The sequence below is a fragment of the Chionomys nivalis genome, chromosome X, assembly GCF_950005125.1.
Source record: "Chionomys nivalis chromosome X, mChiNiv1.1, whole genome shotgun sequence".
In the NCBI taxonomy this organism is placed as follows: domain Eukaryota; kingdom Metazoa; phylum Chordata; class Mammalia; order Rodentia; family Cricetidae; genus Chionomys; species Chionomys nivalis.
This window is the reverse complement of record NC_080112.1, coordinates 52,718,973-52,743,506: the sequence shown is the minus strand read 5'-3', so window position 1 is coordinate 52,743,506 and position 24,534 is coordinate 52,718,973. Positions and strand designations below refer to the sequence as shown.

The following is a 24,534-nucleotide window of genomic DNA, read 5'->3' as shown; positions in this document are numbered from 1 at the left end:
ATGTTGAGCATTTCCTTAAGTGTCTTTCAGCCATTTTAGGTTCCTCTGTTGAGAGTTCTCTGTCTAGGTCTGTATACCATTTTTTACTGGATTATTTGTTCTTTTGATGACCAATTTCTTGAGTTCTGTGTATATTTTGGAGATCAGCCCTCTGTCTAATGTTGGGTTGGTGAAGATTTTTTTTCTGTTTTTTTCTTTTTTTTTTTTTTTGGTTTTTTTTTCGAGACAAGTCTCTGTGGCTTTGGAGCCTGTCCTGGAACTAGCTCTTGTAGACCAGGCTGGCCTCAAACTCACAGATATGCTTGCCTCTGCCTCCCAAGTGCTGGGATTAAAGGTGTGCGCACCACCACCGCCCTGTGCATTTTAAATATTTTAATAAGATAAGGCTTTTCATGACAGTGAGACACGTTTGCCTCTGGCAACACTAATCCACTTCAGAGAAGATGATGGGCATTGAAGAACCTCCATATGGAGGCTTTTTGTTTTTTTCAAAAGTTAGCCACTGGGCAAGAAACTGCCCTTGCCTTGACTGTGGACAGTATGCACTCTAATTTGAATGAGCAGAACACAAATGAAGGTGACTGCTGAACTTTCCCAACAAAGAAGGAGAGTCCCTCAAAGTTCCTGCTTTACAGAAAAGTCTGTCAGATATTCTAAGCATGTAGAATGAAGATGGATGCCTTACTATTGCAGAAGAACCTTCGGTAACTTTCTAGTCAATCAAATGTCCCTGTCACTTCTATAGTTTTTAAAATAGGAAATGGTTTACTCTACAGTTCCTGTTTATTCAAGTAATATTGTTTCCTTCTCAGGACTTTGATGGAATTGAAGACTAGATAGTTAAAAATTTTACAGTTTTCTTTTTAAAAAATTAAAAAAAAAACGTACATAAGAGATATAAAGTTTACAATGTACTTCCTATTTGCTTAGGTAATATATCCTTCTGGAGTCCTTGACGTAGATGAAGGATAGATAGTTATAATTAAAGTTTTCCTTAGTTATGATAAAAGAAAAAGTAGATATAAATATTGTAACTGCAATTCTAGCTTGATACCTGTTTTGATTTATATAATTTTAATATGTTAAAGTTAAAAAACCTTCCTTTTAATTTAGACAAAAAATAGGAGATGATGTAGGATTCCCTCTGTATGCTATAAATATGTTTTATTATCATTGATTATTAAAGAATCTGTTTTGGCCAAAAATAAAAAAATAAAATCTGTGCGCTCAAGCTCTAAAAAAGTAAATAAATAATAAAGCTCTTGTCATACAGGTCTTCCACTGGTTTGGTCAGAGCTACTCTGAGATATTTTATGTTTTTTGTGGATATGGTGAAAGGTAATGTTTCTCTGATTTCTGTCACAGTCAATAAATTATCTGTGTAAAGGAGGGTTACTGAATTTTTTGAGTTAACCTTGTATTTTGCTACATTACTGAAGGTGCCTATGAGTTGTAAAAGTTTCTTGGTGGAATTTTTGGAGTCACTTATGTAAACTATTCTATCAGCAAATAGTGAGAGTTTGAATACTTCTTTTCTGTTTTATATCCTCTTGATCTCCTTTTGTTTTCTTATTGTTCTAGCTAGAACCTCAAAAACTATATTGAATAGATATGAAGAGAGTGGACAACTTAGTCTTGTTCCTGATTTCAGTATTAATGCTTTGAGTTTCTATTCATTTAGTTTGCTGTCGGCTGCTGGCTTGTTGTATATAGTTTTTATTATGTTTAGGTATGTTCCTTATATCCATGCTCTCTTCAAGGCATTTATCATGAAGGGATGTTGTATTTTGTTGAAGGCTTTTTCAGCATCAAATGAGATGATCATGTTTTTTTTTTTCTTAAGTTTGTTTATATGGTTACATTGACAGGATTTTTGTATGTTGGAACATCCCTGCATCTCTGGGATGAAGTTGACTTGATCATGGTGGATTATTTTTCTGATGTGCTCTTGGATTAGGTTTGCCAGTATTTTATTGAATATTTTTCCATCAATGTTCATGAGAGAGATTGGTCTGTAATTCTTTTTCATAGTAATGTCTTTGTGTAGTTTGATTATCAGGGTAATTATAGCCTCAAAAAAATAGTTTGGCAATGTTCCTTCTGTTTAGATTGTGTAGAAAAATTTGAGGAATATTGGTATTGGTTCCTTTTCGAAAATCTTGTAGAATTCTATGCTGAAATTATCTGGTCCTAGGATTTTTTTGGTTGGGAGAATTTGATGACTGTACTATTTCTTTAGCAGTTATAGGTCTATTTTATTTGCTTATCTGCTCTTGATTTAAATTTGGTAAGTGATATTTATCTAGAAAATTGTCCATTTCCTTTAAGTTTTCCAATTTTTTGAAGTACAGATTTTTAAATTATGACTTAATGATTCTCTGGATTTCCTCCATGTCTTTCATTACTTCCCCTGCTGATAAACCACTTGAAAATAAAATTTAGTTTCTGCCAAGGGAATTTCAGTGGAAAAAAAACTGCTACTGAGGCAGGTTATATTGCACAACAGAAGACAGATAATATACCTAAGAGTATCTTTGGACATTCTTGTCTCATAATGTCATGTCAAAGCTCTTCCATTTTGTTTTGTTTTGTTTCAGGTTTTTTCAATCTTATTTTTTATTTTTATTTCTATTTTATTTATGTATTTTTCTTTTCTATTTTTACCATACATGCCCTTCTGTATTTATTTTGGCTGTCAGTTTAGTGTTTTTACAGGATTACTTGTGTGCAAACGATATGGTCTCTGTTTCTTGGTCTTTTTCTCAGACTCTTTTCTTTCTGTTTATTTTGTCTAATAATTATGTGCCATATTTTATCTTATTATTATCATATAGAAACCTGATTATTTTTTCTTGTGAGAGATAGAAAGGGGTTGAATCCAGATGTGAGGAAATTAGTGAGGGACTAGGTGGAACAGAGGGTAGGGATAACCTAATCAGGATATATTTTGTGAGAAAATATTTTATTTTCAATAAAAAACAACAAACAGTCAAAAGAAATACTTAGGTGATAAGTGAAGCATGACTATGCGTATACCTGTGATAGCATTTTCAGTGATAATCACATGATGAAGGTGATAATCACCTCATAAATGGATCAATCACCATTTATGTGTGTGTGATGCTCAGAATTGAATCCAGACACTTTTGATTACTCGTCTATATCACAAAATTTAGGTTAATACATTACTGGGATTTATAAAATAATGCCATCTCTGAAAATGGTGTATTGAAAAAATTGGGGCCTATGTAGAGACAGAAGATCACTAGAGTCATGTCCTTGGTGGCCATAACTGCCATTAACTCTTATATTCCCATTTGCCCCTTTCTGTCCCTATGGAGATTTAAAAAAAAGCGATGAAAAAAAACTCTTCCACAAAATGTTGCTGGTTCCATTGTATTCTTTGTAAGCTTGTAGGATTATGCACCATGGACTAAAACTTTCGAAAGCATGAGTAAAAATAAATCATCTTTAAGGGATTTTTTTTGGGGAGGGTATTTGGTCACTGTAGCACAAATTTTAATACAAAAAATTGGTAATGAGATTGGTATAATTGCTGTGAATAATTGAAAAAATAGTTGAATCTGTATAAGTAATTCTGGAAAAAAAATTGAAAGTGTTTGGAGATCTAGACTAGAGAAGAACTAAAATGATGAAAGCAGAGCTCAATTTTTGATCATGGTCTGATCTTAGATAACCAGAATTTTATCAGAAATTGGATATCATTATATCTTCCTCAAATAGTATGTCAATTTGTAAAAGATAAATTACAAATCCCATTCCCAACTTCACCACACAGGCACATTTCTAAATTCTCTGTTTTCCCTAGATCGATATGCCTAATTCAGTAATAAAACTATATCAGTAGGTTTTCTGGCAGCTGATCTACCAAAACTATTTTGATATTTCATTTTATACTAGTCATAAAAATCAATATTAATAAAACAATTGATATCAGATGACAGCAAAGATGTGAGGAAAGAGAACACTTATTCATTGATGATGGGAATGAAAACTGTTATAGCCATTATAAAAAAAATCAGTGTGGAAGAAGAAGGGAATGAACACAGAAGAAGAAAGCAGGAGGGTAAAATAACATTAAGTGTATTAGCTAGATTTATGTGAACTTGACTCAAGCCAGAGTTATCTGAGAGGAGAGTTCAGAAATCGAGAAAATTCCTCCATGAGATCTGACTGTAGGCAAACCTTCAGGGAATTTTCTTAACTAGAGATTGATGTAGGTGGGCACACTCCATGGTGTGTGGGCCTAGCACTGGGCTGGTGGTTCTGGGTTCTATAAGAAATCAGGCTGAGCAATCCAAGGGAATCAAGTCAGTAAGTGCACCTTTTCTTGGCCTCTGCACCAGCTCATGACTCAAGGTCCCTGCCTTTCTTCAATTCCTGCCCCGATTTCCTTCAGCGATGAACAATAATATAAATGAGTAAGCCAAATGAATCCTTTTCTCTCCATGTTGCTTTAATCTGCTAAAGGAGAGAAACAATGAACAGTCCTACCCTTGATACCCTGAACCATAGCAACAAGCAACAGAGCACAATTAACCTAAGGGTGAAGAGTGACTGAAGAGTGACATGCATATCTTCACAGAAAACTACAGCTGTCTATATGGATTTACGACATGTCTCTATCTCCATCCATCAGCGGATGAAGGTTCTATGGTGATATACAAGATATTCATCAGTGTGGCTATGGGATAAGGCCAGTTCAGGCACCCTCTCCTGCTGCCCAAGGAACAAGCTGGGAACATCTCCTTGGACACCTGGGAACCCCTCTAGAGTCAAGTTTCTTGCCAACCCTAAAATGGCTCCCTTAATTAAGATATCTAAGACCCATATTGGAACACAGGACTGAGCTCCCAAGGTCCAAATGAAGAGCAGAAGGAGGGATAACATGATCAAGGAAGTCAGGACCGCGAGGGGTGTGTCCACCCACTGAGACTGTGGCACTTATCTAATGGGAGCTTACCAAGGCCAGCTGGACTGGGACTGATGGAGCATGTGATCAATCCGGACTCCCTGAATGTGGCTGACAAGGAGGGCTTCTGAGAAGCCAAGGACAATGGCACTGGGTTTTGATTCTACTGCATGGACTGACTTTGTGGGAGCCTAGTCTGTTTGGATGCTCACCTTCCTAAACCTGGATGGAGAGGGGAGGACCTTGGACTTTCCACAGGGCAGGGAACCCTGACTGCTCTTAGGACTGGAGAGGGAGAGGGAGTGGGGGGAATGGGAGGGAAATGGGAGGAGGTGAAAAATTTTAATAAATAAATAAATAAAAGAACTGCTCATCAAGAAGGATATTACGTCTGGTTCTGGAAACCGGGCCAACTACCCAGGGCTAGTAAATCAAAGATCTCAAAAGGGAACCTACCACAGCCATTTTACTAAGCCAGAATAATTCCTAAATATATTCTAAATATTTGTCCCTATATAAATAGATAAGTATAGCTTTCACTCCTCATCAAGAAACCTTATGTTAACAAAAGAAAGAGCACTACAGAAAACCACAGACCTGTGGATCCTGGTCTCAACAGATATATCTACAACACAACTACTACAAGTAAGTCTCAGGAATAATTACAGAAGACAGATTGAAAAGATTGTAAGACCAAAGGAACAAGGAGTTTGATGTGAGATTGTATCTCCTAGAAATGCCAGGAGCTACATTCATAGTTTCATCAACACGGCTGCGCAAACATGGCCAGACAAAGAACAACACCAATAACCATGCTAATGTGTAAGGCATAAATCTCAGGAGGCCTCTATCCTACACAAAGAACTACAGAAAACTAAGAAATGCTGAGAGTAGAAGAAAGAGTCCTCCCTAGGGAAGAACAAACCAATTGACTATACCATACTAAACGGTCACCATTAAAAACATATAGAAGTAACATTTTATGTACTGAGTATGTTGCATTTCTTTAGGAATGTGTCTACAACAACAATTAAAGAAAAAGAGAACATCACTTATATGAATTTGAAAGAAAACAAGAGGGTACATAGGAGTATTTGGAGGGAGAAATGATGGATTATGTTATAATTTTAAAAAATACTTTTTAAAAAATTTGAAAGTTGAAAATAGAATTACCACAAGATTAAGCTATACCACTCCTGGACATATAACCAAAGGACTCTCCATCTTGCTACAAATACAATTGCTAATCCAAGTTCACTGGTGTTGTATTCATAATAGAGAGAAATTGGAAGCAATAAAGATATCCATCAACTTATGATTAGATAATGACAATGGGGTACACAAGGGAATATTACCTACACACTAGGAAAAATATAATCATGAAATTTGTAGGTAATAGATGAAGCTAGGAACAATTATCCTAAGTGAGCTAACCCAGAGCCAGGAAGACAAACATTGACTAATCCGTCTTACCTCTGGATCCTTTTATGTGTTAGTTATATATGTTTCATTTTGAATATTAGCAGAAGTTAGATGCTTAGTAAAGGCATAGGATGTAGAAGGGGATTTTATAAAGACTGGGATATAGAATACAGTGCTACAAACATTAGAGAAATTAGAAGAGGAGATTTAAAAGGGGTAAAGTATGGGTGTGTGGGGAAAATGGAGGGATGGCAAACACTTTAGGACTTTAGAAAAGCCATAAGGAAACCTACTACAGCAGTAGGTTCTTAAAACGCATATGGATATAAATAAAATTTAAATGGAATCACCATATTATGGGATAATCAAAGCCCCAACTAATATCATATGCTAGAAAATAAACTCCCCAGGGTCAGAAATGGGTTACAACTTTTTGAGTCATGGGTAGAGTCCATAGACACCCCCCTCAACAGTAAAGGCAATATTTAACTATTTACAACTTAACAGTAAGATCATATTTAAGAAAGCATTACATACTTATGGCACAAAACATGGAGAAATTTAGCTGATTCTCAACTGGAAGCTTCATACTTACTGGCTTTGCACATAGTGATGGAAAGTGCTTGATAGGCTACCAAAGGAAGAAAGTAATCATCAATCAATCTCACGCAGGTAAAAATTCTTGAAACTATATTAATGACCTACCTGCAAAATGTGACCATGTTATCATAGTTACATAAATTTTATAGGAGTAACCAGATCAACTTTAACAGGATTTAAAACCAGAACACAATCGAGAGACAAGATAACAAGGTGGACCCTAAAAGGGACATATGGATTGTCCTGGGAAGGGGAATTAGATGAGATCTTCTGGAAAAACTGGCATGAAGGGGGTGGTAGAGGGAGGGAGTGGGTGTTGAGAACATGCAGGAACAGAGTGGTCTAGTTGAGGGAGGGAGAATGTAGGAAAGGGATGAAAGAGACATCTTCATAGAGGGGTCCATTATGGGGTTAGGGAAAAATCTGGTACTAGGGAAATCCCCAGTAATACACAAAGATGACTGCAGCTAAGACTCCTAGCAATAGTGGAGAGGGTGTCTGAACCATTCTTCCCCTGTAATTAGATTGATGACTACCCTGTCATTATAGAGTCTCCATTCATTAACTGATGGAACCAGATGCAGAGATCCACAGCCAAGCACCAGGTTGAGGTCCAAGAACCAAGTAGAAAGGGAAAAAGGGATTACATGAGCAAGGGTGTTCAAGATCATGACAGGGAAATCTACAGAGACAGCTGAACCTTTCTTTACAATGTCTGGCTTTATTATCAAAATCATGTTCTATCTCAAAATCAAGTTAGATTATAAATATCCACAATAAATACATTCTTACATTCATAAACATAGCTATTGCGAACTCTGAATAAGGAATGATTTCCTCTACTCCAGATTAAGGAATTTAAATAATTAGATCTTAAATTTTAAAATGTTTACTGGAATTTTTCTAGATTGGAAAGACGGCTGCATTACTTAACAGTGAGAATTCATGCTTTGAGGAGGGCTTGTCTGTTGTTAGATTTGACTGAAAATGTTCAATTGTCCCTTACATTATTTATACAGAGCTGTGGAAAGCTTAAAAACCTCACATTAGGGTACAAAGTCCTAGTGATCAAGAAGCTTGTATATGAATAATAGATAAAAGAAAAATAGAAGTTCAGCAATCATTGATTTCAAAGTGTTATGCAGAGCTTATTTTATAGTGTTTTTAAAATAAAATCTTGTAAAATTATTTCAAGTAATGCATATACTTTATTCTCTGCTATCTTGCTTTTAGATAAAACTTGAATTTAAAGATTTTTTTGGTTTTTCGAGACAGGGTTTTGCTGTAGCCTTAGAGCCTGTTCTGGAACTAGATCTTGTAGACCAGGCTGGCCTCAAACTCACAGAGATCTACCTGTGTCTGCCTCCTGAGTGCTGGAATTAAAGGCATGCACAACCACTGCCTGGCTGAAAGATTATTTTTTAATAAAGAAGAAAATATGTGGAGATTTAAAGGGATTCCAAGGGGATCAATAGTGATAATAACTTACTAAATGAGAGTTGTGTCACATAAATACTAATGTAAAATGTGATTTTAGGCTATGACATGATTTTTCATATGCTTGTTTGGCCAGAAAATAAAATTTATATATGAATATAATATCTTATATACAGTATGTAGTATAGTACATACCATATACTATGGATTCCTTTCACATTTGATAGCATAGTATATCAGAACCCTCACTAACACATTTGTTCAACTCTATCATCCTTTAGTAAATAATCTCATTTCCTACTTATATGGTATATGAAGTCCTTCCGTATATGTGTTGCTTTTATTGGTTAATAAAGAAGCTTCTTTGGCCTGTGATAGGGCAGAATAGAGTTAGGAGGGGAAAATTAAACTGAATGCAAGGAGGAAAAAGGTGGAGTCAGAGAGAAGTCATATAGTTGTTGCCAGGTGTTGTAAGGAGAGCGGGACCTTTGTTTGTCCTGGCTGCCCAGCTAGCTTACACCCAAAATAACCACACAGGAACTGTATTAATTAAATTACTGCTTGGCCCATTAGCTCTAGCCTCTTATTGGCTAACTCTCACATCTTGATTTAACCCATTTCTAATAATCTGTATATCACCACGAGGTCATGGCTTACTGGGAAAGATTTAGCATGTCTGACTCTGGTAGCTCCATGGTGGTTTTCTCTCTCTGCTTTCTTCCTCCCAGAATTCAGTTCTGTCTTCTCTGCCTACTTAAGTTCTGCCCTGTCAGGTCAAGCAGTTTCTTTATTAATTAACCAATGAAAGCAACACATAAACAGAAAGACCTCCTACACCTGCGAGGGACAGATGTACTGGAATCTTTCCAGTAAGCCACAGTCATATGGCAATACACAGATTAATAGAAATGGGTTAATTCAATATATAAGAGTAAGCCAGAAATATGATTAAGCTATTGGCCAAACAGTATTGCAAATAATATGGCAATATAGTTTCTGTGTGATTATTTCATGGTCTAGGCAGCCAGGAATAAACAAGCGGCCTCCCCCAAAACTTATATTCATTGAAGCACTGAATAATTATTTTTCCTTTTTCCAATATGCAATTGTCAACCCTGAGGTTATTTTTGTTTTGTTTTTTTACTTAAATGCATTTTTTATTCTTTTTTAATTAAAATTTCCGCTTGCTCCTCGTTTCCCATTTCCCTCCCCCTCCTCCCACATATTGACCCCTCCCCCACTCCCCTCCCCCTATCCCCACTCCTCTTCTCCTCCCCCCACTCCATTCCCCCTCCCTCTCAATACTGAAGAGCAGTCCAAATTCCCTGCCCTGTGGGAAGACCAAGGTCCTCCCACTTCTATCTAGGTCCAGGAAGGTGAGCATCCAAACAGGCTAAGCTCCCACAAAGCCAGTTCATGTATTAGGGTCGAAACATTACTATCCCTGACTTCAAACTCTATTACAGAGCTTCAGTATTGAAAACACCTTGGTATTGGCATAAAAACAGAGAAGTCGATCAATGGAACCGAGTAGAAGACCCTGATTTTAACCCACAAACATATGAACTCCTGATTTTTGATAAAGGAGCTCAAAGTATTCAATGGAAAAAAGAGAGCATCTTCAACAAATGGTGCTGGCAGAACTGGTTGTCAACCTGTAGAAGAATGAAAATAGATCCATATCTATCACCATGTACAAAACTCAAGTCCAAATGGATCAAAGACCTCAATATCAGTCTGAACACACTGAACCTGATAGAAGAAAAAGTGGGAAGTACTCTACAACATATGGGCACAGGAGATCACTTCCTAAGTATATCCCCAGCAACACAGACATTAAGGACAACATTGAATAAATGGGACCTCCTGAAACTGAGAAGCTTCTGTAATGCAAAGGACACTGTCACTAAGACAAAAAGGCAACCCACTGACTGGGAGAAGATCTTCACCAACCCTGCAACAGACAAAGGTCTGATCTCCAAAATATTTAAAGAACTCAACCCTGAGTTTTATGTGTCTTTGGTAATTTCTTATCTTTGAAACATTAATCTCAAGTATACAAATCTACTTCTAAAGTACCAGATTGAGCTTTTTCCCATCTGTACCCATTATAAATACCTTCACAACATTTGATACTGATGAATTTGTCTGCAAAATCATCTTCTGATCTATCTATTATATATATATATATGTATATATATACATATATATATAGATAGATAGATAAATAGATAGATAGGTACAATATGCATGCATTATATATGTGCATTACATATTTCATCCATAATTTTCTCTTTGAATGTCTTCAAAGCTTCTGCTTTCTTTCCCCTTTGTGGAAACTCATCTTACAGTAAATCTGCTATCTAAATAAATCCTAGTTTATAATTTTAATTATCAGTTGCTTCTAAAGGTGGCACAGGCATGACCATTTCTTTTTTCTATTTTTTTATAATTTTTATTTTGAGTATGTTATGTTTGAGTACTGTACACCATTTCCCTTCTCCTTTTGAGGAGTGGTGACTCCTCAAAATCATGTCTTCTTGTTCTTTAATTATTATCACAACGCACATACTCACAAACTCATCAGTTCAACTTACTGAGTCTCGTAAGTGCTGTAATATGCACATATGTTTAGGGATGGCTGCTCAGGATTAGATAACTTATAGGATTTTGTATCTGGAAAGGAGTGATATTTTTATCTCTCTACAGCCATATTGTTGAGAATTCATAGGTACAATTTCCCTGTTATTTGTACAAGAAACTATCTCAAAGGAGATGTCCTGATCCTCTGGTTTTAAACTCTTTATAACTCCTGTTCCATGATGCTCCCTAGGCCTTGGGTGTAGGGACTGTGTTTATAATCATTTCTAACTACCTTCCTAATGTCAAAATGCCATTAGAGTCTGATCTTTATATCCTTGTGTGACTCATTAAAGTTATGTGTTATAGTAAAAAATGGTTAATGACCTTCATATTTCTTATAAAATAAAATACATCTTCTCTAGCACAGTATTCATAATCCTCTACAATTAATCATCTACCTACCTTAATAATTGCCTATTCTTCTCTGTGGCCCTCTGTTCAATGTGCCATTTAGAAAATTCAAGTCTTTTTCTCTTCTTCACTACTTCCATAGGAAAATTTGCATCACTGAATATCATTGTGGCCACCAAACCTTGTTATTCATTTATACTTGTCATAACCTGCTCAGGGCAGGTTTATGCATCTAGGGTTTATGATCCTATAAGTTTCATGTAGTCTTATATCACAATTTTTAATTCTATCATTGATCTTCTACTCTGTAAGAATCTGAAGACAAGTTGAATAAAACATTTGATGTAGCACAAATTTGTCCATCAATAAATAGTTTGTGGATTTTACTATCATTATTTGACCTCAAGAAACATTATCCTTATGTAAATTCTAAAAGTATCACTGCAAATTAAAACTAAGTTTAAAAGAAAAAGTCAGAAGCTATAATTTTTAAATCCAAGAAATAGGACCTAAAAGGCCTAAATTCCATTTTGTGATTTGCCTTCTACTAAATTTGTTGCCTACTGCATCTCTTTTAATCTGTAAACAGGAAAGATGTATTGGTGATAAACATCAGAAACACTCTTTGAAATGCCTGTCTCATGTATTTGTCTCAAACTATACAACACATGATCACAAATCCTTATTAAACATTTAGCAATGTGCACAAGCATGTATGTGTATATGTGTATGTGTGTGTGTGTATGCATTTACAAAGTACAGATCTATATTAAATCTCAAAAATATAAACAACATAAAATCCCTCAATGAAAAGCAGAAATGGCTGGTTAGGAAATAAATAAATACATTTATATTTTATTAAGATCTCATGGTAACTTGTTAGAATTATTTGCTTGAAATGATTTAACAATAAAAGCTACAAAACTACAGCCTCTCCTGCAATTGCAGTCATGAAAACTGTAATAATTGGAACAGATTCTGTCAAGGCCAAAGTCATTATAATGTTAAGATAAATGTGTACTCGTAAAATAGTAAGGTAATGTGGGTTAATGGGAGAATAATGTATGTACAGAATATTCCCTAGGGCTTATTTAGGTTTCCTTAGCTTATTCTAAACAAACGATTTTAAAGATCAGCCAGTGCGGATGATAGTTCATGTCTAAAAACAGCTTAAGGAAATATTCTGAACAGTAAGTAGGAAGGTGGAAATGATCAGTATCACAGTATCAATTATACTCATAAGTTACACACCTTCTCAAGATGTTCTATTTCTTCACTGAGCTAGGTATTTACAGAGAACTGCTTTTGGTTAATAAACATTTCTCAAATGTAAGACTTTAAGCAATTCATATCAAATCAAATTTCTTCTTATTAACAAAAATCTCAGTGTTTAAACTTAAAATCTTATATGCACATATAGAGTTTACCATGTTTAGTTATTTTAAATATTGACCCTACATACATATATATTTCATGAATGCTATGTCTTTTTAAAATTAGTTATTTTTAAACAGTATTTCATGATGAGTTTGGGACATTATTATTTCATTTTTAGTAATGAGTGTATTTTCTTTATTACTAAATAATTTTCATTTACTATTTCAGACCTCCATTCCTTTCTCCTTTCCACCAAACCCCTTCTTCCTAATATTCTCAGCTCCTATCTATTTTTGTAGCTTTTTTGTTTGTTTGTGGCCCAATGCATCTAATTAGAATTGTGTGCCTGAGCATGAGTGGTAGTCAGTACTAGAGTAAAGGATCTTACCATAATATGATTAGTTTTCACAAATATAGGCTACTTTGAAGATTAAAGCACTCACTTTCTACTAAAGTTTGCAAATCTATAAAATGTATTCAGAAAAAGCGAAAACCATTTTGTGGACTTGAGAGTTCTCCCTATTCTTGTACTTTGCGAGTCTGCCTACATATAGATTTTTAAAAAGCTTAATTTACTTATCTTCTTAAACTTTGTTACTTTTTTAAAATACTAAACGGCATCCATACATGAGAAAAAAAGAAAAATGTAATAATGACCCACACTGTGAAAATATGTGTTCATACATTCTATGGGTTAATGCCTCTTAAAACCTATGTAGTATATAACTAACTTTGGTGAGTATCCATATAATTTTCTCACATGTATTGGTCAAATTAATTCTAGGGTTTTCTCCTAAAAAAACTGAAAAATGTCAGAAAAGAAAAATGTAACGATATTGGAAATAAACATGGTCTAAACACAATTTTGTCATTGTTTTATGACATATTCATATTCATAGAAGCATTTAGCAAAGCACTTTTCTTATAGCAGGTACTCAAAAAAAGATGCAAAATATTGGGTATACTTAACTATATGGCATATCGTAAAGCATTGTCTCAAAGATACTTCACTTATCAGGAATTACTCAGCCTATATTAAGCATCATTTAGTGGGTATAGGCTGCATGCCAGTTGGAAATTAAATTTATATAAATTTCCATAGTGGCTTACTACATGTGATATTAAAATATTGTGATTAGTGGACTTCGAAGTTTACATTTCATTTTTATAACAATGGTGTATATGAGGAACTCTTTGGATCTTACATGGATTATGTATATCTTGCTCCCTCATTTCTGAACTTCTTAACTTTTCATATAAAATCTAGTTCATATTCATCTTGATTTATCCTACATCTTTAATTAATTATCAATTGGATCATCAGATGGATATCTTTGTAAACATTCTATGGCTGATGAAATGACAGAACTTTTCCAATTGTGACAGGACTAATATTATTAGTAATATAATATGTGGAACTTTAATAAGTCTAATAAATCAAGCGTTCTTTATACCTTTTCTATCCACATAATTTTCAAGATGAGGATGGGGGAAGAAAAGGAAGTCAGAGAGATTGAACAACCCAGGCTGAGACACAATAGTGTCATTGTAGAATAAATATGTTTAATTTGTTGTTACTGGGATAGTTTATGAAAACAGATATGCATGAAATGGAGAATGGTCATGTTAAAAGGCTATGGGAGGAGATGGGATGGGAGTAAAAATTAACAATATACATTCTATAAATGTATGATGCTCTCAAAGAATAAATAATAGATTCTTAAAATTTGAAAAAAATAAAGCTCAACTGCTAATAAATGTTTAACTGTAGAGGCTTTTAAATCACTTGTCTGATCACATTTCTACCATGAAGAGAAGCTCATGTGTATTCTCTGTCCAATGGGTACACTGGTTCTAACTCTGGCCCCAAACCTTCCCTGCACATTGTCTATATCAAGGAGATGTGTGCAGCACAGAAAACTATCAAAAACAGAAAATGTTTCACATTTGAAGATGTAAATTAAAGAAGAGGATGTTATTTAGTAGGTCATTGACATATTGAAAGCTGAAAGCTAAAAGAAAAACCTTTATTTCCAAGGAAAGCTTAAGTCTAAATAAATACATCCATAATTTCAACTCTAGGACAAATAAAATTGCAGGACCCCCAAGCAACACAGTAAATAGAATACTAGGTTGACACAAAACATTGAATTTGACATTTCCACAATTAAATAGCAGGTATCATCATAAAGGCAGATATTACACAGGATTCTTAATGATCAAAGGAAAGAATCAGCAAGAACTCTCTCAAAATCTGAGACATAAGGTTTGTTTGTTTTTAACCTTTCCTTTTAAGTATGAAAATCTTACTTTCAAACTTAGGATTTCCAATTTTCTTCCTGCCTTTTTTGTTTAGGTATAATGGAAATTAATCTATTTTTTTTATTTAAAACACAATGGATCATAGAACACTCCACTGATGTTTCATTGAAGAAGTCTGTCTTTCACCCAACTATATCAACTTGGAACCAAAAAACAATCTCTAAAATTATTTTAGATTATCTTTATAGGATGTTGTTGTTTGTAAAGTAAATATAAAACTATGGAGAATAAATATGTTACAGAGTTGGCTATTCAAAGAGGACTACAGCAGAACTTGTAATTACACTGTCCGTGATATTAATAACACACCTCCACTGCACTACATCTATAGAATATGGATAGGATTTATCTTATCCTTAGTTCTTGATGTGAGATAGCTTTTGAAAATGTCATGAGTATTTTTCAACCTATATTGCTACAATGATATGTTCAGGAAAAATACAACCTGAGAAATTCAATAGAAAAATAGATCTTTGGTTTAATCTCTGTGGAATATATATTCTTACTATCTATCTGGAAATGAAACTAGGAGTAAGACCTTCTGAAAGAAGCTAGTCTTTATTACCATGACAATTATTGAGAGTAGGACTGATAAACAGCAAAACAGGCCTACCCTGGCTCCATAATAAAACTGTGTTAAATACTGGAGCAAAAACTGAATTTATAGTTCATTAACCCAATATATTATCAGTGTGTCTTATGCAGGTTTGGAACCAGCAGCATCCCAAATAATATAGGATATAACATATTTCAATGTCCTTCATAACTTAATACATGTTTAAGTAATCAACAATCAATTAAAATGTATTCATAGCATCTTTAGTGCCAAATAGTCTGATTTCAAATTTAATCCTCAATTGCCCAGTTCACCAAATCTAGTTAATTGCTCTTAGTCAAAAGGCATTATCACTAATGACACTGATGCTATTCTCAATAAAATGAAGACATTTTTTATTGGTTCACTTAGTAATCAAAGTAAAATTTTTCAGAGAAATGGTAATATTATACTAAAGTCAGGGTGCCAAATGGAAATTTAATATGCCATTTCCATAGACTGTCTATTAAATCAAAAAAGAAAAGGTAAATGTCATGTGAATTTTTAACAGAAATATCATCAAACTCATCAGTTGATATATTTACCAAAATTATTCTTCATAATTAGCAACCACCTAACCTTCAGTTTTTAAAATTAACTTTTTCATGTTTTGCATTTCACTTGTTTATTTTCTGAATGCATGACTTATAGCTTCTATTATTAAAATATTCATGATTTTTTACTTTGTAAAGATTGATAAGAATGAGTATAACTGTTTATGAAAACAAAGCTTGTTTGACTAACTATGGAAACCTTTTCTATCAGTTTAAAAGGATGATGATGTTGTACAATTGTATGTATTCAAATCTATGCTCAAACACTTCATCTACAAGATGATGGAATTATTTCTTAATGATTCTATTTCTTTAAAAATAAATGTATATGGTAATTGCTTTTTACCTTTTACCTGTCTCCCAGTATCCATGCCATTGTCACCACGCTTTGTCACCCCCCCATGGGAACAGCTAGGACCCAGCAACATCTGGCACACCCATAGTTTCTAGTTGTATCCCTCTCTTCACTCTTGCCACTGGACAGCTCCCAAAAGATGGTGTTTTATGGAGAGAAGACCCCTTGATGCTGTGTGCTTTTGGTCTCTTTGGCAAGAAAATATTGGGACCCCACTTTCTTTCCTTCTTTTGTGTTTTCTGCCATGTCTGTCTGCCGGTCTGGTTAAGAAGGAACACTTTTTCTGTTGTTGATTCACATGGTGCCTCCACATAAGGGCTAACCCCCCAGGAGTTAGAACGAATGTTTGGCTCCCAAATGTTTTCCCTCATCTGGAGACACTGTGTGGGCATATGGCCATGGCCTGAAAAAACACAGAAGTCCCCCATTAAGCATAAAACATAAACGTCTGACACAATTTCCATCCATCTCCCTCAACAAAATGGGTAGCCTCTCCTTAATCTCCAGCCTTCCATGCCCAATCTCTCTAAGACATCTGATGAGGAAAAGACAGACAGTTCAAGCTCTGTGAAACATACTAAGAGCACAGCCACAGTTAAACCCACACGTGCTGCTTCCCCATCAGCTCCACTCCTGCCACAGGAGGCTATGCCTCTGCCATGATACCCTTGAAGTGAAGGGCCTCAATGTCCACATGTCCCTGAAGGCAGAAATTCCTTTACCCTGCAGAAGGTCCCATCCCCAGCCACCACAGCCCCCTGTCTCAGGCCTCAAAGTCAACCTAGTAGAAAATGCCGTTAACCAGTCCTGGATTCCCAACCCCATTGCTGAACTCTCCTACATCTAGAGGGCTAATGAGTCAGGCCTGGGTTTGCCTATCTTTGAAAAGGTCCTCAATTAAATCCTACAAGGGCAGAGGTTAAGGCCCTTGACTCTACCTTTTTTGGAAAGGTTCGGCATAATATAAAAACACTATTTGATCCCTTCCAATGTTCATATAGGCCTCAAATGGCGGGGTGGTATTGTTAATCCTTAATCTTTTTAATGTCTCCTGCAGTGTAATAGACAGCAGTGGGTAGCAACTGAGGTGACTATTCAAGTGTTAATGGTTCTTAGGCATTCTTTTCATAGTCCTCCACAGTAGGTAAGGCATGCCTGGTTATCTGAAATTCAAAAGGCTACTGCCTAGTCCCCCAACCAACTCTGAAAACTCTCCAGGAATGAAAGCTCTTCAAGGCCTAGTAGAGCAGGTAAGGGCTTGTTTGGCAGGCCAACCTAAGTCAGTGCAGTTGCTGAGCCCTCCTGAGGTGGGGACAACAAGACCTGAGGAAAGAACTCAGGCATCCACGGAACACCCATATAATAAATAAACAAGGGTAGATATCAGAAGATAAGGCCTACAAGGATGGGGGGGGCGGGGAGGAGATAAACCAACCTGGAATCTGTCTGAGGGCCTAGTAACAGGAGTTGTTGCTAACAGAGGCCCTGATTTTGCCTAGTCAATGAGGGGCAAATATGCTATGTCAATGGATTAGGACAAAGCTTGCATCCTCAGAGAAGGTTATAAAACGCTCTCCCCAATTGCTGAATAAACTAGTCTGCTGTTTGCTTTTTTTTTTTTTTTTGTCTTGGTCTATGTATCATTTTTTAATTAATTTTTATTGAGCTCTACATTTTTCTCTGCTTCCCTCCCTGCCTCTCCACTCTCTTTCAACCCTCTCCCAAGGTCCCCATGCTCACAATTTACTCAGGAGATCTTGTCTTTTTCTACTTCCCATGTAGATTAGACCCATTTATGTCTCTCTTAGGGTCCTCATTGTTGTCTAGGTTCTCTGGGATTGTGATTTATGGGCTGGTTTTCTTTGCTTTATGTTTAAAAAACACTTATGAATGAGTATATTAGATAATTGTCTTTCTGGGTCTGGAATACCTCACTCAAAATGATGTTTTCTAGCTTCATCTATTTGCCTACAAAATTCAAGATGCCATTATTTTTTTCTGCTATGTAGTACTCCATTATGTAAATGCACCACATTTTCCTTATCCATTCTTGAGCCGAGGGGCATTTAGGTTGTTTCCAGGTTCTGACTATGACACACAATGCTGCTATGAACATAGTTGAGCACATATCTCATGTCTTCTCTGGCCCACGTTGCTGGCACAGTTCTGCATCCACAAATGTCACTGGTCTGGATCTGCTCCTGCTCCATGGAGCTCACTGCCTCAGGTCTGCTCTGGCCTAGGTAGCTGGCCTACTCCTGCTTCTGCAAATGACTCTGGTCTGGATCCACTCCTGCTCTCATGGAGTTCACTGTCCAAGACCTGCTCTGGCCCAGGTCGCTGACTCAGTGCTACTCTTTTGCTAATCACTGTCTCAGACCTACTCTGGCCTAGGTCACTGGTTCAGTCTTGCCCCTATGGAGTTCACTGCCTCAGGCCTGCTCTGATCCAGGTCTCTGGCTCAGTTCTCTGTTTGCCTTTTTTCTGACTCCCAGTGTCAATGTCATTGACCCTGTGCCTTCTCACTCCCTCTGCTGAAGGAACCATTAGGACCCAGCAACAGATAATGAGTTAGTTCATAATAATAGATATGCAATGATACTTGGCATATAAGTATTATACAATAATGGAAATAATTTAACCTATTTACATTATCTACTTTTGGAATGTAATTTATTTTTTTCTTTGATCAACTTTCTTTTATTGATTTTTATACTGTATCCTGATCAATATACATTTTCTTACTCAACTCTAGGTTTTATTTTTTTATTTATTTCATAGATGAAAAAATAATCACAGGAAAACAAAGTTAATGGATATAACCTTAAGGTAATATAAAATTAGAATTCAACACTACTGTTTATCTTATAGTAAGTAACACCTGAAATTTTAAAATTTACCTTTTAAAGGTCAGAAAATTAAAGTAAATTTCTTGTCTTCAGTTTGGATTATAGAGTTTTGGCTTTCAGAAGTATATCTCTACTTATTTTCTTTTCTGGACTGTATTTTGAACAATCTCTGTATGAGATTTATACTTCTCAAAAACTTTTCATTTGGATATGTTTTAAAATATCTATTTTCTTTACTAAAAATGTATATTTATGAATCGACAGTCACTGCGATACACAAACCACAAAAGACTCAGCAAAGAAAATGAATTAGAGACCAATATCCCTCATAAACCTAGTTGAAAAAGTATTCAATAAAATACTTGCAACCAAACCGAGGAACACATCAAAAAGATCATTCAACATGGTCAAATAGACTTCATCCCAGAGATTCAGGGATGGCTCAACATGTAACAATCAGTCAATGTAATCTACCATAAAAACAAATGAAGAAAAGTACTGCATTCTTTATTAAATGTTGAAAAAGGCCTGGACAAAAGTTCAACACCCTTTCCTGGAAAAGCTTTGCAGAGATCAGGGACATAAGAACATAACAAAAAAAGGCAGTATATAGCAAACCAAGTAAACATCAAATTAAATGGAAAGAAACTTAAAGCAATTCCACTTAAATCAGTAACCAGACAAGGCCATTCTCTAGCTCCACATCTGTTCAATATAATTATTACTTGAAATTCTAGCTAGAGAAGTTGGACAACAGCAGAAAATCAAGGGGACACAAATTAGGAAGAATTCACAAGTGACCCTGATTTCTATCAAGAAATTCCTATAGCTGATAAATACCTTTAGTGAAGTAGCTGGATACAAGGTTGACTAAAAAAAAATAGAAGCCCTCCTTTATACAAATGGCATATGGACTAAGAAAAAATCAGGGAAATAAATCCCTTCACATTGGGCACAAACTATGTAAAATATCTTGGGGTAGCTCTTATCAAGCAAGTGAAAGATTTGTACAACAAGAACTCCAAGTATTTGAAGAAAAATTGGAGGGAGATGGGATTAACATAGTAAAAATTGTCAAATTAACCAAAGCAATCTACAGAATCAGTGTAATCCTCACCAAATTTCCAACACAATTATTTACAGACCATGAAAAAACAATACTCAACTTCATATGCAAAAAACAAAAATCATCCAGCATAGCTAAGTCAATCCTGTCTTTATTAAAAAAAATTCCAGAGGCATCATATTCCCAGATTTTAAGCTGCTACAAAGCAATTGTAATAATAACCACATGGTAATGACATAAAACAGACAGGTTAATCAATATAATTGAATCAAAGGCCCAGAAGTAAATTTGCTGTGGGAGCACATTCTGCTCCTCTAGCCACCATCTTTAAGAGATCATGCCCAGCTTGCACAGGTGGGAATGCATGGTGGATTCCCACCACCATACACAGAGATGTTTCCAGACTGCGCATGGCTGTTACTCAGATATAAAGGGTTTATGTGCTGGACACTCATTCTTAGGGTTGGAGTGCTGAGCATAGCTCCTACCTGGCAGCCCCAGAGCCTCCACCATTTTAAACGTGGAAAGAGATGGAGAAAGCATCCAGAATAGCTGTAAGCAAGCTGCTTACCATTTTAAAACTCAAGACAGTAAAGAATTACAGATAATGCAATAAGGACAGATTCAGAAACAAAAGAGCTCTAAATGGGTCAAAGTGTTGGATAAATGTGCATAGGCTATAGAGAGAAAAGAAGTAAATTGTTTTAAAAAAAAGAAGTCTTAAAGAGACAGAGTACAGACAGTCATAGGTTAAAAGGAGTAAAAGAAAAATAAGCCGCGTAAAGATGGACTATACACAGAGAGTCTGGATTATGTATATAATATCATGTTTTCTTTAAATTTTTTGACTGTGAATGAGCTAAGTACAGAAAAACATTTCATTGTATGTGCTGGTAAGCTAAGCCAGCATGTATATTATAGTTATCATGCTTCCAAATTTGGGTGTAAGGATATATTGTTTTGGAAAAGAGGTTCTTCTTTTGTTTTCACAGAAGGTAAGAACCTGTGGATTGCTTCCAGACAAATATGGTTTGATGGACCAAGACTCCATGAAAGGTCACCACGAATACCCCAAAAATACCCAAAAAGAAAATACTTTGCCCCCAAAACAGCAGGAATAAGTTTGGACAGAACTGTACCCATATTCCCAAATATTGTTTATAAATCTTTCTTTACATTTAAAGGGGGATATGATATAGATAAGAATAATTTGCATTGGTATGGATCTTGGTTAACTGATACAAATTTAAGGTCAATTTCATTATATGTACATTTCTTCTCTTGATTAATGTATTGTGATTATACAGTTCATTAAAAATGTAATGTATGATTAATAGTCAAGCTTATATTCATGTTAATTAGATTTTCTAGATGTATAGAGATATAATTCAGTTAGATATGTATTCTTCATATCTTTCAGAGACCTTCAGAATATGGCATTTAAAATGTTTTAATAACTTAGGATTTTTCTTGACAACAAGACTCGTCTGCTCCTGGCAGCACCAATTACTTTGAGAAGAAGATCGGCATCTAAGAGGCTCCATATGGAGTTTGTTAGATGAACTGGACATGCAGAACCCACAGAGAAAGGTGAAAAGTTCTTCGGGGCTCCTGTGTCATGAAAGAGTCTGCTAGACATTCTGCAGGACACAGGACAATGTCACAGACAAACTGACAGTATAGGTGGAAATGTCTTTGAAATTTTCTGCTTGGTGGAAAAGCCTTCTGATACTATGGGCCTTTAGGCTGAAGATTGGATGCCCCAACAGTATAGAAGAACTTTGGGTGACTGTCCAGGAAGCAAGATGTCTCTGTCAATTCTAGAGTTTTGGAAGTTGCTTACAATGCACTTCCTGTTGATTTAAGTAATATCTAGAGTTTTGGAAGTTGCTTACAATGCACTTACTGTTGATTTAAGTAATATTATATCCTTCTGGAGTTTTTGATGGAGTTGAAGAATAGATATAGTTTTCTTTAGTTATGATAAAAGATAAAGTAGATATTAATATTGTAACTGTAATTTTGCTTGATAACTGTTTTGTTGTATGTAATTTTGCTATATTAAAGTTAAAGCCTTCCTTTTTATTAAAACAGAAATGAGAGGATGATATGGGAGGTTCTTCTGTCTATGTGTTGCTTTGATTGGTTAATGAATAAAAGAATTGCTATGAGTTTATAGCTGAGCTATAGGGGAACAGAAACTAAGCAGGGAAAACTAAACGGAATGGTGAGAGGTAGAAGGTGGAGTCAGGAGACACCATGGATCCGCTGCTGGAGATAGATGTGCTGGAACTTTGTTGGTAGGCCACGACCTCATGGTTATATGCAGATTAATAGAAATGGGTTAAATTAAGATGTAAGAGTTAGCCAATAAGAAGTTAGAGCTAATGGGCCAAGCAGTGATTTAATTAATACAGTTTCTGTGTGATTATTTTGGTTCTGGGTGGCTACATAAATCTACACACCTATGGACATTTGATTTTTGACAGAGAAACCAAAATTATACAATGGAAAAAAAAATAAATCATCTTCAATTAATGGATCTGGTCTAACTGGATGCCATCATGAATAAGAATGCGAATAGATCCATATATATCATAGTACAGAAGACTCCAGTCTAAGTGTATCAATGACTTCAACATAAAACCAGATGAACTGAACCGGATAGAAGAAAAAGTTGGGAATAGCCTTGACTGAAGTGACATCTGAGATCACAACATGGACACAAAACAATAGTGTAGACACTAAAATCAGTAATTAATAAATGAGATCTCATGAAACTTAAAAGCTTCTGTGAGGTAAAGGACACTGTCAATAAGACAAAATGACAGCCTACAGAGTGGGAAACAATCTTCACCAATCACACATCTGGCAGAGAACTGATATTGAAAATATATAAAGAACTTAAGAAACCAATGAGCAAACTGCAAATAGTAAAATTTAAAAATGAGTGGAGATCTAAGCAGGGAATTCTTAACAGAAGAATCTCAAGTGGCTAAAATACTTAAGAAAATGTTCAACTTCCTTAGGCATAAGGGAAATGCAAATCAAAATGACTCTGAGATTCCATCTTACACCTTTCAGAATGGCAAAGGTCAAAAACAGAGTGACAATGGAAAGAATGTGGAGGAAAGGGAACACTCTTCCATTTTTGGTGGGAATGCATTCTTGTATAACCATTTTGGAAATCAGTATATCAGCAGTTTCACAGAAAACTTGGAATCAAACTGACTTAAGACTCAGCTATCCCACTCTTCGGCATATACTCAAAGGGCAATCCACCATACCACAAGGATACTTGCTCATCCATGTTGATAGCACTTCTCTTCATAATAGCCAGAACCCTGAAATAATCTTGATTTCCCTCAATCAAAGAGTAGATAAAGAAAATATGGTATACATTTACACAAAGTAGTATTACTCAACTGTTAAAAATAATAACATCATCATGTAATTGCTAACAAATAGATGGAACTAGAAAAGATCATCCTGAGAGAGGTAATCCAGACTCAGAAAGACACACATGGCATGTACTAATTTATTTACAGTTTATAATTTATTATATCTAAAGTAATGGATGACCATGCCACAGTCCACAGACCCAGAGAATCTAAGTAACAAGGAAAACTCAAAGGTGAAGGCATAAACTTCACAGTGAAAGGGAACTAGACAGCACTATTAGACAGGAGTGGAGGTTCCAGATGGGGGTGAGGATGGAAACAGAAGGGATCAGTTGGAGGAAGATTGGAGGAAATGGGGACTGGAAAATACAACTGGAATCTGGGGGGATCTCTGGGAGGAGGTGGAAACCTAATGCAATAGAAAGTCCCAGCAAACTGTAAGGGTAACCTTAGCTAAGTCTCCTAGCAATGTGGAATATGGAACCTGAACTACTCAACTCCTGTAACCAAGAAAGAGTTTCAAAGGAAGTATTGGGGCACCAATTCATACCTAAAACTTTCCATCTATAATTTGTCCTACTTGCAAGATGTGCTGGGGAAAGAGGTGGAACACAAGTTGTGGGACTGTT

General features: G+C 35.6%; 1 protein-coding gene across 2 annotated transcripts in view; it reads right to left on the bottom strand.

Moving 5' to 3' along the window:
- Dmd (dystrophin) overlaps nucleotides 1-24,534 on the bottom strand; it is a 2,258,623-nt gene that overhangs the window by 1,518,237 nt on the left and 715,852 nt on the right. The window contains exon 1 of one of the 2 annotated variants that reach the window (XM_057760245.1): nucleotides 6,951-6,982. The exons of the other annotated variant lie outside the window; for it this stretch is intronic. The gene's annotated coding sequence lies outside the window, so the exon portion shown is untranslated. Of the gene's footprint in view, nucleotides 1-6,950; nucleotides 6,983-24,534 lie in introns of those variants that run through there. 2 annotated transcript variants of the gene reach the window in all.